The sequence below is a fragment of the Patagioenas fasciata genome, chromosome 7 (genome assembly GCF_037038585.1).
Source record: "Patagioenas fasciata isolate bPatFas1 chromosome 7, bPatFas1.hap1, whole genome shotgun sequence".
NCBI classification, from domain to species: Eukaryota; Metazoa; Chordata; class Aves; order Columbiformes; family Columbidae; genus Patagioenas; species Patagioenas fasciata.
The window spans coordinates 27,060,222-27,070,815 of NC_092526.1; the positions used below are offsets into that span (position 1 = coordinate 27,060,222).

The 10,594-nt window shown below is 35.2% G+C and overlaps 1 long non-coding RNA gene across 1 annotated transcript in view; it reads right to left on the reverse strand.

Annotated features, from left to right (window-relative positions):
* LOC139828435 (uncharacterized) overlaps positions 1-10,038 on the reverse strand; it is a 160,637-nt gene extending 150,599 nt beyond the window's left edge. Inside the window, exon 1 of the long non-coding RNA XR_011740009.1 lies at positions 9,922-10,038. This is a non-coding gene — a long non-coding RNA (uncharacterized lncRNA). The remainder of the gene's footprint in view (positions 1-9,921) is intronic.
* Positions 10,039-10,594: the final 556 nt, after the last annotated feature.

Consider the following 10,594-nt stretch of genomic DNA (forward strand, 5'->3'; position numbering starts at 1 on the left):
TGCATACAAGAATTTGAACATTTAACTTGAAAAGCTCACCTGCTGTCCAAAAAGGATGCTGTTAAAGAAAAAGCCACACAAAAAACCACACACAAAACATAGATTTAAAAATATCAATATTTATCACATTGTTTTAAAAATGTTCCTACTGAACATTCCATCTGTTATTTTACTATATCCTACATATCTCAAGATCACAAATGTATACCTTATGTTTTAGCATCACCACGCAAAGAAAAAATGTAGATGGTAATGTAACTTTTAGGAAGCCAGGAAAAAAAAAAATCAGACTTCAGCTTAAAGTAGTCAAAACAGTATCAGATATACAATTTTTATTTTCACTGCATTATTTTTACATGTCTTAAAGTAATGAATTATCTATAAGACAACTAAGTACATACAACATACACAAGAAAATGCATCATATATATATATGAATCTCAAAGGTGTAGGAAGCAGAATATGTTCTTAAAACCAGCTAAAAATACCATGATTTTACTTGACAGGAACAGTTTTCTTGATTTTTTTTTTTTTTTTTTTTTTCCATTTCCAGCTTTGTGTGCATCAAGTGAAATCCTAACTAGGCATAACCAAAGATCCTTTTCTGGCCATGAGAGGGCCAAGACATCAAGATAGATGGTTTATTAAATCATTGAGTTTCCATTATTAAGTGATGAACTGAGGTTTGGGGCTCAACATTTCTTGGAAAAAAATTGAGGTGATGATGATTGATCTAGTTTTTCGAAACTCCTAACACTGGGCTATGTTTTAAATGGAATATAGAAATTACTGAATAGTTTTTCAAGTTACACAGATAATGCTGGATGATTATTTAGCCTGTTTCAAAGCCAAGGAAAGGTTATGTTTACCAGACCTTTTTTCTCCCTCTTAGTCTGTAAAAATCCAATAATACCTCAAATCTAGAGAGGTTTTGTTTGTTTCCAGAACCATTATTTGTAGAGCCATGAACTTCCTGCAAGAATCTTTCCTTTAAAACAAACACTAATTTGTCAAGGGGATATTAAAATAAACTTGATCTTTGATACACACAATTAAAAACTTCCTTTGCAAATACAAACTAATGTTCTCAAAGTATACCTCAACTGAAATCAAATGATAAAAAGTTAGATTGCTTGTTTTTTCTTATAAATATTAAAAATCATATGTCAAAAAGGGTTTGATACAAGTTTGCTTCTAGTAGCAAGTGTCTGTATGCATCAAGATCTACTGAAATGTAGAAATATCATGGTAACACTAAACAAACACTAAAGCTAACCCATCAAAAACTGGTTTTGAAATTTTTATCTGCCATTTGTAATTAGTCTAACAAATACTCTAGGAAGAAAGGCGTTCAGTTGTTCAAGGCAGAGCTCCTGCATGACAAATAACTCATTATTTGCTACAAAGGCGGCAGCCTGTACTATACTGGTTTATACTCCTTTCTGATGAATAAATATCATAACTAACCAATGCTTTCCTGAGAACTGGGTTACCATCATTAATATACCACAACTGGAATTATAACTCAGAAAAAGTTACATTTGATGATCCATGATATTTAAAATCACAGTCCTTGATAGTAACTATCGGCACCACAGTATGATACATAGTATATGTAAATATAGAGAGAAGAAAATAAGAAATTTCATTTCCAAAGAGCTCACCTTAAACCAATTTTGAAGTGTCCAAAAGAAAAAAAGTCATGGAAATTCTACTGTAACAGCATCTTGAGCTTACACCACCTATTGCACAACAAAACCTCATGCCTTTTTATTCTTGAAAAGTAAAGTATGTCACTTCATATTCATTTACAGTACAATATAAAGGAACAGATGTATTGGCTATTAGTTCCATCACTATTTCTTCAAATACTAGGAACGAAAAAAAAAAAAAATCAAGTATTGTGTCTAGCTCCAGGTTGATTAACCCTAAGTGTCATTAATCAGCTTGCCTACCATTTACAGTACCACAGTTCACGAGGCTTAAGTTCACCTGGATGTTAGTGATCTAACTGTATTGTCAGACTTGTTTTGTTTCTGAACTTAACAATAAAAGAAACTCAACAAATATTTAATGAAAAAAGTTTGTTTCTCCTAAGCAAATTATAGACTAAAAAAAAAATGGTTTCCAGGAAATATTTCAGTTAATGCATTCCACTAAGCAATTAGTTTCTATTTTACAGTTGTGAATTCAACAAATACATTGAGGCAAGAACACAACTTTTACAAAAAATGAGTCATCTGTAAAGATAATTATTTAAGGTTATCAACTGAGGTTCTCTACCAAGCTATGCCCAACAATATCTTTGTTTGTGCAGCTATTCAATTTTAACTTTTGATTTTCATAAACTCACAGCAAAAATTACAACTGGAAATTACCTCTTTATACAGTTTGGACTTGTCAAAATGGAGAACACAATGTTTTTCTAAAGTCAGCTGTTGGTCAGGACTTCTGGCATTTTCAGGATTAGACAGATGAGACATCAAGAAAAGAAGCTTTTAGAATGCTGGTCACTGTCATTCAGAAAGCCTGGTCTGTATCACAAATCTGTATTTCTGAGGAAACAGAAGTTGAACTCACAGGCTCTCCACTACAAAAAGTCATTTTTAATTTGCTGTCTAAAGAAAACAAGCTTGTTGTAATTTCATTAGCAATGTCAGACAGTTGTTCAAAGATTTTAGTCTACTGAATAGCAAGGATGGGTCAAAAGATGAGCTACTGATTAAATATCTCATGAAACTAAGGGAAACTACCCAGTCTGGAGACCTGCCATCAAGCACAGATTTCATAACTATTTGAATTACCTCTTCCGAGAATTCTTGATTAGAAAGTTACTTCTGATCTCTAGCCAGGTTGAAATGATATAGTGTTTTGTTAAAAATGTCATTCCATAATATACAAAAATTGCTAGCATGCTTCTGTCCAATACATGTAACAAATTTCATTTTTAAATTATTAAATATAGAAAGAACATTTCCTGAGGTGCATTGACATGTACTATTTAAGTGTTTCTTGTAATATCACTAAATTGACAAGTTTATGAAACAAATGCGATGAAGTGATAAGTATATTATTCTTGGGACAGTGGCATGATGCCAGCTAAAACAGGAAACTGAGGGATTCCATTCTTTGCCTTTCTCATTCCATAAGGAAATTTAAACAAGCAAACCCAATCCTGATTACAAAGAATCTAAAACTAAACAGAAGTTACTTTGTGGAAACTACTTTATAAACACCGTGATGTATTCGAAGTCAGTTACGATAACTTAGGAAGAAACAAGCTCAAAGTAAGCAGTCCTTAATTTTTCCTTGATTAGTTCTGATTATAAGTTAAAGACTTATTTATAGTTTCTTAATTGTTAGAAGAAAGCTAGAGAGCTTGTAAAGGACAATGTATTTCCTATGCCTAACAAAAAAAAACAAAACAAAAAAACCCCAAAAAACCTAACAACAACTACAAAATCAAGCTAATATTTTTGATTCAATCACAGAAGCTGAAGACTCAAATGTGTGCCCTACCTAGTCATGAAGCATCTAACATCTGTTGTGGATCAAGTCATTAAGTTAAATAGCAAACAGTGTCCAAGTCTCTGGAATTGAGATGATTCAAAGAATAAGCAGAGAGAGTTCCTGCTCTAACCCAAGAGCAGCAGCAGGTTTATTTCTATGCTGTATCTTATTGCCAAAGTTGTAAAGATACTGCATGTGCAACTACTGGTAAGAGCTTACAGCTTTTAGGAAGTGCAAACAGAAATGTCCTTTACAGGATGTATTTAAAGTTAGGGATAATGAATCATCACTGATGACAAGGAGTTTGGGTGTGTGGTTTTGTTAGGTTTCTTGTTGTTTTGTGGGTTGGGTGGGGTTTTGTTTTGTTTTTCAATTGAGGTAACCTTTCTACTTAACTTTTAACAAACAGTTCCATTTGTTACCTCACCTGTGCTTTGTCCCCAACTCAAGCCAGCAAGCTGCATCCCTCTGGCCTCAACAACTGATAATAACTAGAGCATATGTGCTATGTGGCACAAACTTGGGCCAGCACCACAGATGCCCAGAGCCAGCTCTCCAAAAAGTTAATACATTTTCCCATACACATTGGAAACGTATTTCTACTGGTAATTCTAGATACCATACAGGTACGTATTCAAGTTTTCAGCAGGATGAGCATGTGTTCAATCCTAACAGAAATATTTTAGTTGTATTTACAAGATATATCGGAAAAAAATTTCAGATTCTCTGGCTTCTAGGTTTAAAGCTAGCAGGTAATTTTCATTCAATATATTCATTTAAAACCATAAGTATTTTCTCCCTAGAGCCCTTTTGTACTTCATGTCCATTTTCATGAGATGAGAACAAGTTATTTAAGCAGCCATAAACCACAACTGAAGTTTTGACTGATTGAAAAGCAAGCTGAAATATTTTACTGCAGAGACTTATGTCTTAAATATTCTTATTTAAATAATCTGTTGTAATGTGTAATCTTTATAAGGTAAGACTCCAGAACACTGTCATAAAATGAGTTTTGGACTGAGAGAAAGCACAATGTTACAATTCCTCTATCTTGCAAGGTTTACTCTTTTGCACATCAAGTGAATATAAGATATTACGTAAAAGCACAGGCTAAATTTGCATAGCATCTATATTATTTAAATTACAAACTCTTAAGTAACCTAACATACTTGTAATGCTTTCCTGTTCTTTTTCCAAACAACTAATTCTAGAAATGGAGGAAGAGAGGAAGGGTTAACCTCTTTGTACAGGCAGGCAACAAAACCAGAGAAACTTAGTTGTTGAAACTGATACAGAAATAAGATTTTTTTTCCAAACAAATCTCTGCCACAGTGTCATTATCCCTTCTAAAGTAGTCTAGGAGATGTCCAAAACATACCTTGAAATAGCAAGGCAGTCCAAACCTTGTTTCAGACTGTAATGGGCCCTTCTGTAACAGTTAATTAGTTTAATAAATCTAGAATTATTTCAAAACCAAATTCATTTAGTCAGAAAGTCACCCAATAGTGAGACTTCTAATTGGCATACACTTTTCACAAATATTCTCTTAAATGTCTCCATTCTGTGATCCTCCTCTACTAGAAGAGCGATGCACTATTGAATCAGTCCTTATGTTCTGCAAATACATCAGCTTTTCCTGAAGAGGTAACCTAGACTTCATAGCATTTTTTTCTGATCCTAAAGATTATTCATAAAAACAAAAACACCACCACACAAAACCAAACAAAAAAAAAACCAGTTGCCTTGTCACAGATGTTGCTGTAAGCATAACAGTTACTTATGCCCTTCACATAATTCCACAAGGGAAGATAGTCAGCTTTCTTTGTAAGGCTTAGTGAGACGTACCAAACTGAAAGACTTTGGAGAGAGGTGATTTATTAGTAAAATTTCTCTCAAATACTAATATGAAAAACTAATCGGCAAGTGTATTGTAGCTAACCTCTGAAAACTCTGTAGCAAAATCCACCATAAGCAAAAGGGTCTTTCATGCTGCTAAGACAATTACTACTTCCAAAGTCAGTATTCTTCAACGTGCACTATAGTACAGGTGTGCAATTCCTACAACCCAAAAGAAAAGTGACAGGTGTCCAGAGGAAAGGCTGCATAAATACCAAAGTAGGAGACTGAGAAAATGACATCAGATGTTCAGCCACTTCAAGAATTGTTCTGTCATGTTTCATTTCAGATATAACAACAAGCTACAGCAACAACAACAACAAAGTAAGTGGTGTTTTGGCTGGTTTGCATTGATTTCATAGATTTTTGATATGACTTAATGTTTTGTTTCTTGGAAGAGCAAATAGTGTCAAACAAGTTTGCAAACGCACTGTAAATAACTAAATTTTAGCTACTTAGTACTAAAAAATTCTGCCTCATTTATGGTAGAAAGTTCTTGTGTAAGCATGGTACAGTTATTTTCTCACAGCTTTTCACTTGATTTTCACAAATAGAGAAGCAAACCACTTTGCTGGCAGGACTGGTTTTCCAATACATCAGTCAAAGCTTTTATAGAAACACAACCATGAAGTAAAAATTGAAAGTATTATACTAGATGTTAGTACAGGGTCATAAAAAATACCCTCTCATTTTACAATTAATGACTTCATACATTTTAAGTGTTGGCTTAAAACACATGATGGGAAGTAGAAGGCTCTGTATGATACTTCTGCATTTCAACAACTGTGTCATGAACATACTCATCTAGTAAAACAAAATCCTAATACACCCCATATCATTACTTCATAGAATAGTTCAAAGAAATCTGAAATCAAACTAATAGAGCTGAGTTCAGATCTCATTAAGTTTAACTAGATCTCCAGCTTTGCATTTACTCTGGATTCTTCATTTCTATGCGGAATACACTAATAAGGAACCTTGTTTCATTTTCTCAGCCCCTTTAAAAAGGCAAGAACAATGCACAACTTAAGCTGTTGTCTCATCAACAGATTAAATGTTGGTGCTCATTGCACACTTCTTTACCTGAGCAACTAAAATGCTGATCACAAAGGGCTGAACTGGAATTTTATACTGAGCTACATACTTCTGTCTTATGTTAAAAAAAACCACAAGATGTAGTATACTAGAAATTTGAAGTCCCCTTCTCTGACCTCTCTTAACAAAGCCTTCTCATCTCAAACCCACAGCTAGAACAATTCTTTGGAAATGCTCAACAATTCTCATTATATCAGATGCTCACCTGACATCCCAGCCATGTGGAACTGATCACAGAGGCCACTTACAAACACAAATATTGGTAGAACCAAGTTTATACTTGGAAATCTGTTACTTTGCACCCATTACTTTTAATATTGATCCATATCTTACATAATACTGTTTCTAATATTGAGAAAAAAGTATTAAGCATTTTTTAATAAATTCTACTTTCAGCTTGTTTCTTTTGAGGAAATGAGCATTTTGAGTGTATTTTACCATGCTTCTAATATTCACATTGTCTCCATACAGCTTTCAACCAATATCCTATGCAATAGACTAAAGTATCTTTTATTTTGCACAAGTACAGTCTTAACTCTACAAATGGGAACCATCAGCTACAACTATATTACAAACCTTCCCGAAAGTGTCGTTCAAATGGAGAATTATTCAAACGCATTTAATTCAAAAAGCAGGAATTGTTTGAACTCTGCTATTCTTTCCTGCATTTTCAGGACCTTTGGCTCTTTTGAATACTCGAACACTAAATTCATAGTATTAGTCTTGACCATGTATAAATGTTTTGTGAAGCATTCATGCCAATCAGTACAGTAAATGAACTAAGAATGAATTTTGTCTAATCACATTATAAGGTAGCTTTGGGGTTGTTTATTTGTTTTTTTAGCGAAAAAAAAAAAAGTACTTTTTGCACAATACACAGCTTGTATTTTTTGTGGCTGCTCCAGGAAAGGAAAGAGACAAGTAGGGAAAAAAAACCCACACAAACCAACCAACACCACCACACAACAAAACAAACCACAACACTCAAAAAAACAAACAAACAAACAAGAAAAAACACTCAAAAATATGAGTAGCAGAGCTTATAGCAACTAATCAAGTTAAAATGGTAAAATCATTATCAAGCAAATATTCCAGAAAAAAAAAGAAAACAACCAAGAACCTTCTCACTGGCAGACCAGGAAGGAGAAGGAACAAGAAATAGCAAACCCTTCTCTCACATGAGATTCATTAGCATTTACAAAGTCTAAGCTTTGAAGGGAAGAAAAGCTTCCAGAGACATTCTGCAAAGGAAACCTTTCAAACATCAACCGAGTACAAATAAACCATGTGCCAAGTCTGCTACAAAGAGAAAACCTGAATGCCAGAAAGTTTCCCTCCCCCTTCCTTGGAGGGTGGAAAAAGAGATTGTTTGTGCCTCCTCCTATACTGAAGTTCCCATAGAATTCTTAACTCTTGATGTACAAGATTGAGAAGTGTAATTCATCAGTAAGCATGCAAAAAAAACCAAACAAACCCTGATCAGCTACTGAGAACACTTACACCATGAGATTTTCAATTCTTTTAGAAAGCTCTGTCACATCAGGCTAAATGTTATGATGTTGCTAACAGCAAACATCTGATCTGGACTATCCTACCCAGTAAGCCTCAAGGAAAGGAATAGGCAAAAATGAGATTGCTCTGTTTCCTATTTCTAACATGAAACAAAGGTTTTAATGCTTAAAACAAAGAAACAATGTTTTAAAAAGGAATTTAACCCAGGACTAAGTTTAGGATAACCAAGTATGTAGAACTGAAGGTCACAGAGAGTCTTGCAAACATAGCTGAACATACAAGCACTGTAGCAGTCTGCTATGCAGAACCAATTCCTAACTCCCACAGACAAAGCAGCAGGTATAAACAGGGAAAAAACCACCACATCTACAAAAAATAACAAGAATGCAATACTAGTTTGTACCCCATTCTTCTGTTGCATAAAATGCATGAAAAAAACTGCACAGAATTACTTCAAAAGAGCTGGAATCAATTGCAGTCTAAAATAGCTTCTGAAGATAACTTGTGCAAGACAGTCTTACCCTGAAACTTAAAACTTACATATACAGTAGAATCATGCCCTGCTACTAGTTGCTACATATTTGATTAGTCTCTCAAAACAAAGCCTGTTACCAGACTTACATTGGACCTATTTTATCTGTTTTAAGAGCCACATTCCATGTTTTCTCTATTCTTGGTTCTATATTTTCTCTGCACCATCTGGAATAGTCTAATAACTACCAACTCCTAAAAGACAGGTGACAACTAATTGTTATCTGCACTCTGTTCAGTAGAATTACACCATTTAAGAAGCACTTTGAGACCTCTCAAGGCCCAAATTCACCCAGATACCTTATGCAGTTACCCCAGCCCACAGGAGTAAATGGGTGTAAATGTTTGCATGCCACAGTACACTTAAGTGGTGTGATCCCATATAGGCCCTAACACAAGACAGGGCTATTTGTCCAGTTAGATGCTACATCTTATTCCTGCATTGACAGCACAAAAACCTTAATAGTTATTGCTACATTTGGGGCAGAGTGAGTAAATAAATACATACATACTTTCTAGGCTTGCAGTCTTGAATTTAGAGACAAAAAAGTATCTAATTTTTTTTTGTCTGCACAGGGAAGAGTTAATGAACATAATACACATCACTTAAAAATCAATTCTTTGTCACTGAGTTTCCATTTACACAAACCTGGAACTGGCAGGAGTCCACATCCTCTAGTGATTAATTTATCTATCATTCAGCATGATAATTAATCAGAAAGTCCAAAATAAATCTTTTGCTCATCTGCTTTGCTCATAATCTGAATGGAAGATTAAGACATTGCTTAATTTGCAGTTCTACAAGAATATATTTCTTCAAAACTTATTAAACAGTTCACTGGAATAATGTTGAGGCACATGGATCTACCTTAAATCCAGTGATTATGCTTTCAGACAAATCTTATTACCAGCTTTCCTTGAAAGTCATTTTTCACTTTGCATTACAATCTTTAGTTTTTTTAAAAGCATTTGACCTTGGTTCCTGCTAGCACAGGTTACAGTAGTTAACACTACACTTAATATTTGATTGTGACCAAGCTGCAAGCTGAAGGCTCTGGGAATGCCTGAGAGTCACACAGCCCCTGCTCCACAGGTCTTTCCTCTCATTTCATTTGAAACAAAACAAGTATTAAGTAGCTTTGTTTTAAAGGCTCAACATAGCATCAACACAGGGCTAATCTCTCTAACGGCTTAAATACACTTTCCTTGCTGTTCCTGTAGCTCTATATGCAAAGACCATTCTGTTACTGCCTTCCAACCTGTATTTTTTTTTTCTTGGCTTATTTTTTTGTCTCCACATCCACAAAATAAGGATCTTTCATTCACGACCAGAGTTTGGGCTTTTACCTAGTAACCTTCATTTTCAGAGTATCTTACCCTTCGGTTACCAGCAGTTTCCTTCTTCCTCTGCTCCCCATCTGTCTGCACCGAGTCACCTCCACAGCTGCAGCCACTTCTCCCTTCACCTCTAATGAGTCAACTCCAGTCACCTCCTGTGGGCTCAGCTCCTGCTGGTGACCCCTCTGCCCTGCATGCCTGGGCTAAACTGCCAGGCTTCAGACCAGCTACACAGACCTAATGACATGTAAAATGTAGAAGGACAGACTAGTGGTTCCCGCAGTGCTGATGTGCCACTCAGGCTCTACATGACAATCAACTCCAGCTGTCTCCACTCAGTACTACTTAAAGGGACATCTTGCTTCAGCCAAACCTAAAACCCAGGCTCAACAAGTACAAAATTTGAGACCATGCAAAGCAGCTCTAGGGCTCAGCTGCATATTCTGTGTCCTTTATGGAAAAAAAGGACTGAGTTAATAATTCTGCTTCAGCAAGGACCAGGCTTTGCTGCTTGCAACTGCTTCCTCCCACCCCATAGATCCATTGATAGGTGACAGCACTTCAAATGCTTAATATCAGGTTCTGATTGGAAATACATACAGACAATATGCACTGGCCATGACAAAACTCCACTTTCAAAGTGTGCTACCATTCACGTGTTCAGTTTTCTGTCTGTCTGCCTCAGCAGCTGACTTGTTTTCCCAATGTTGTT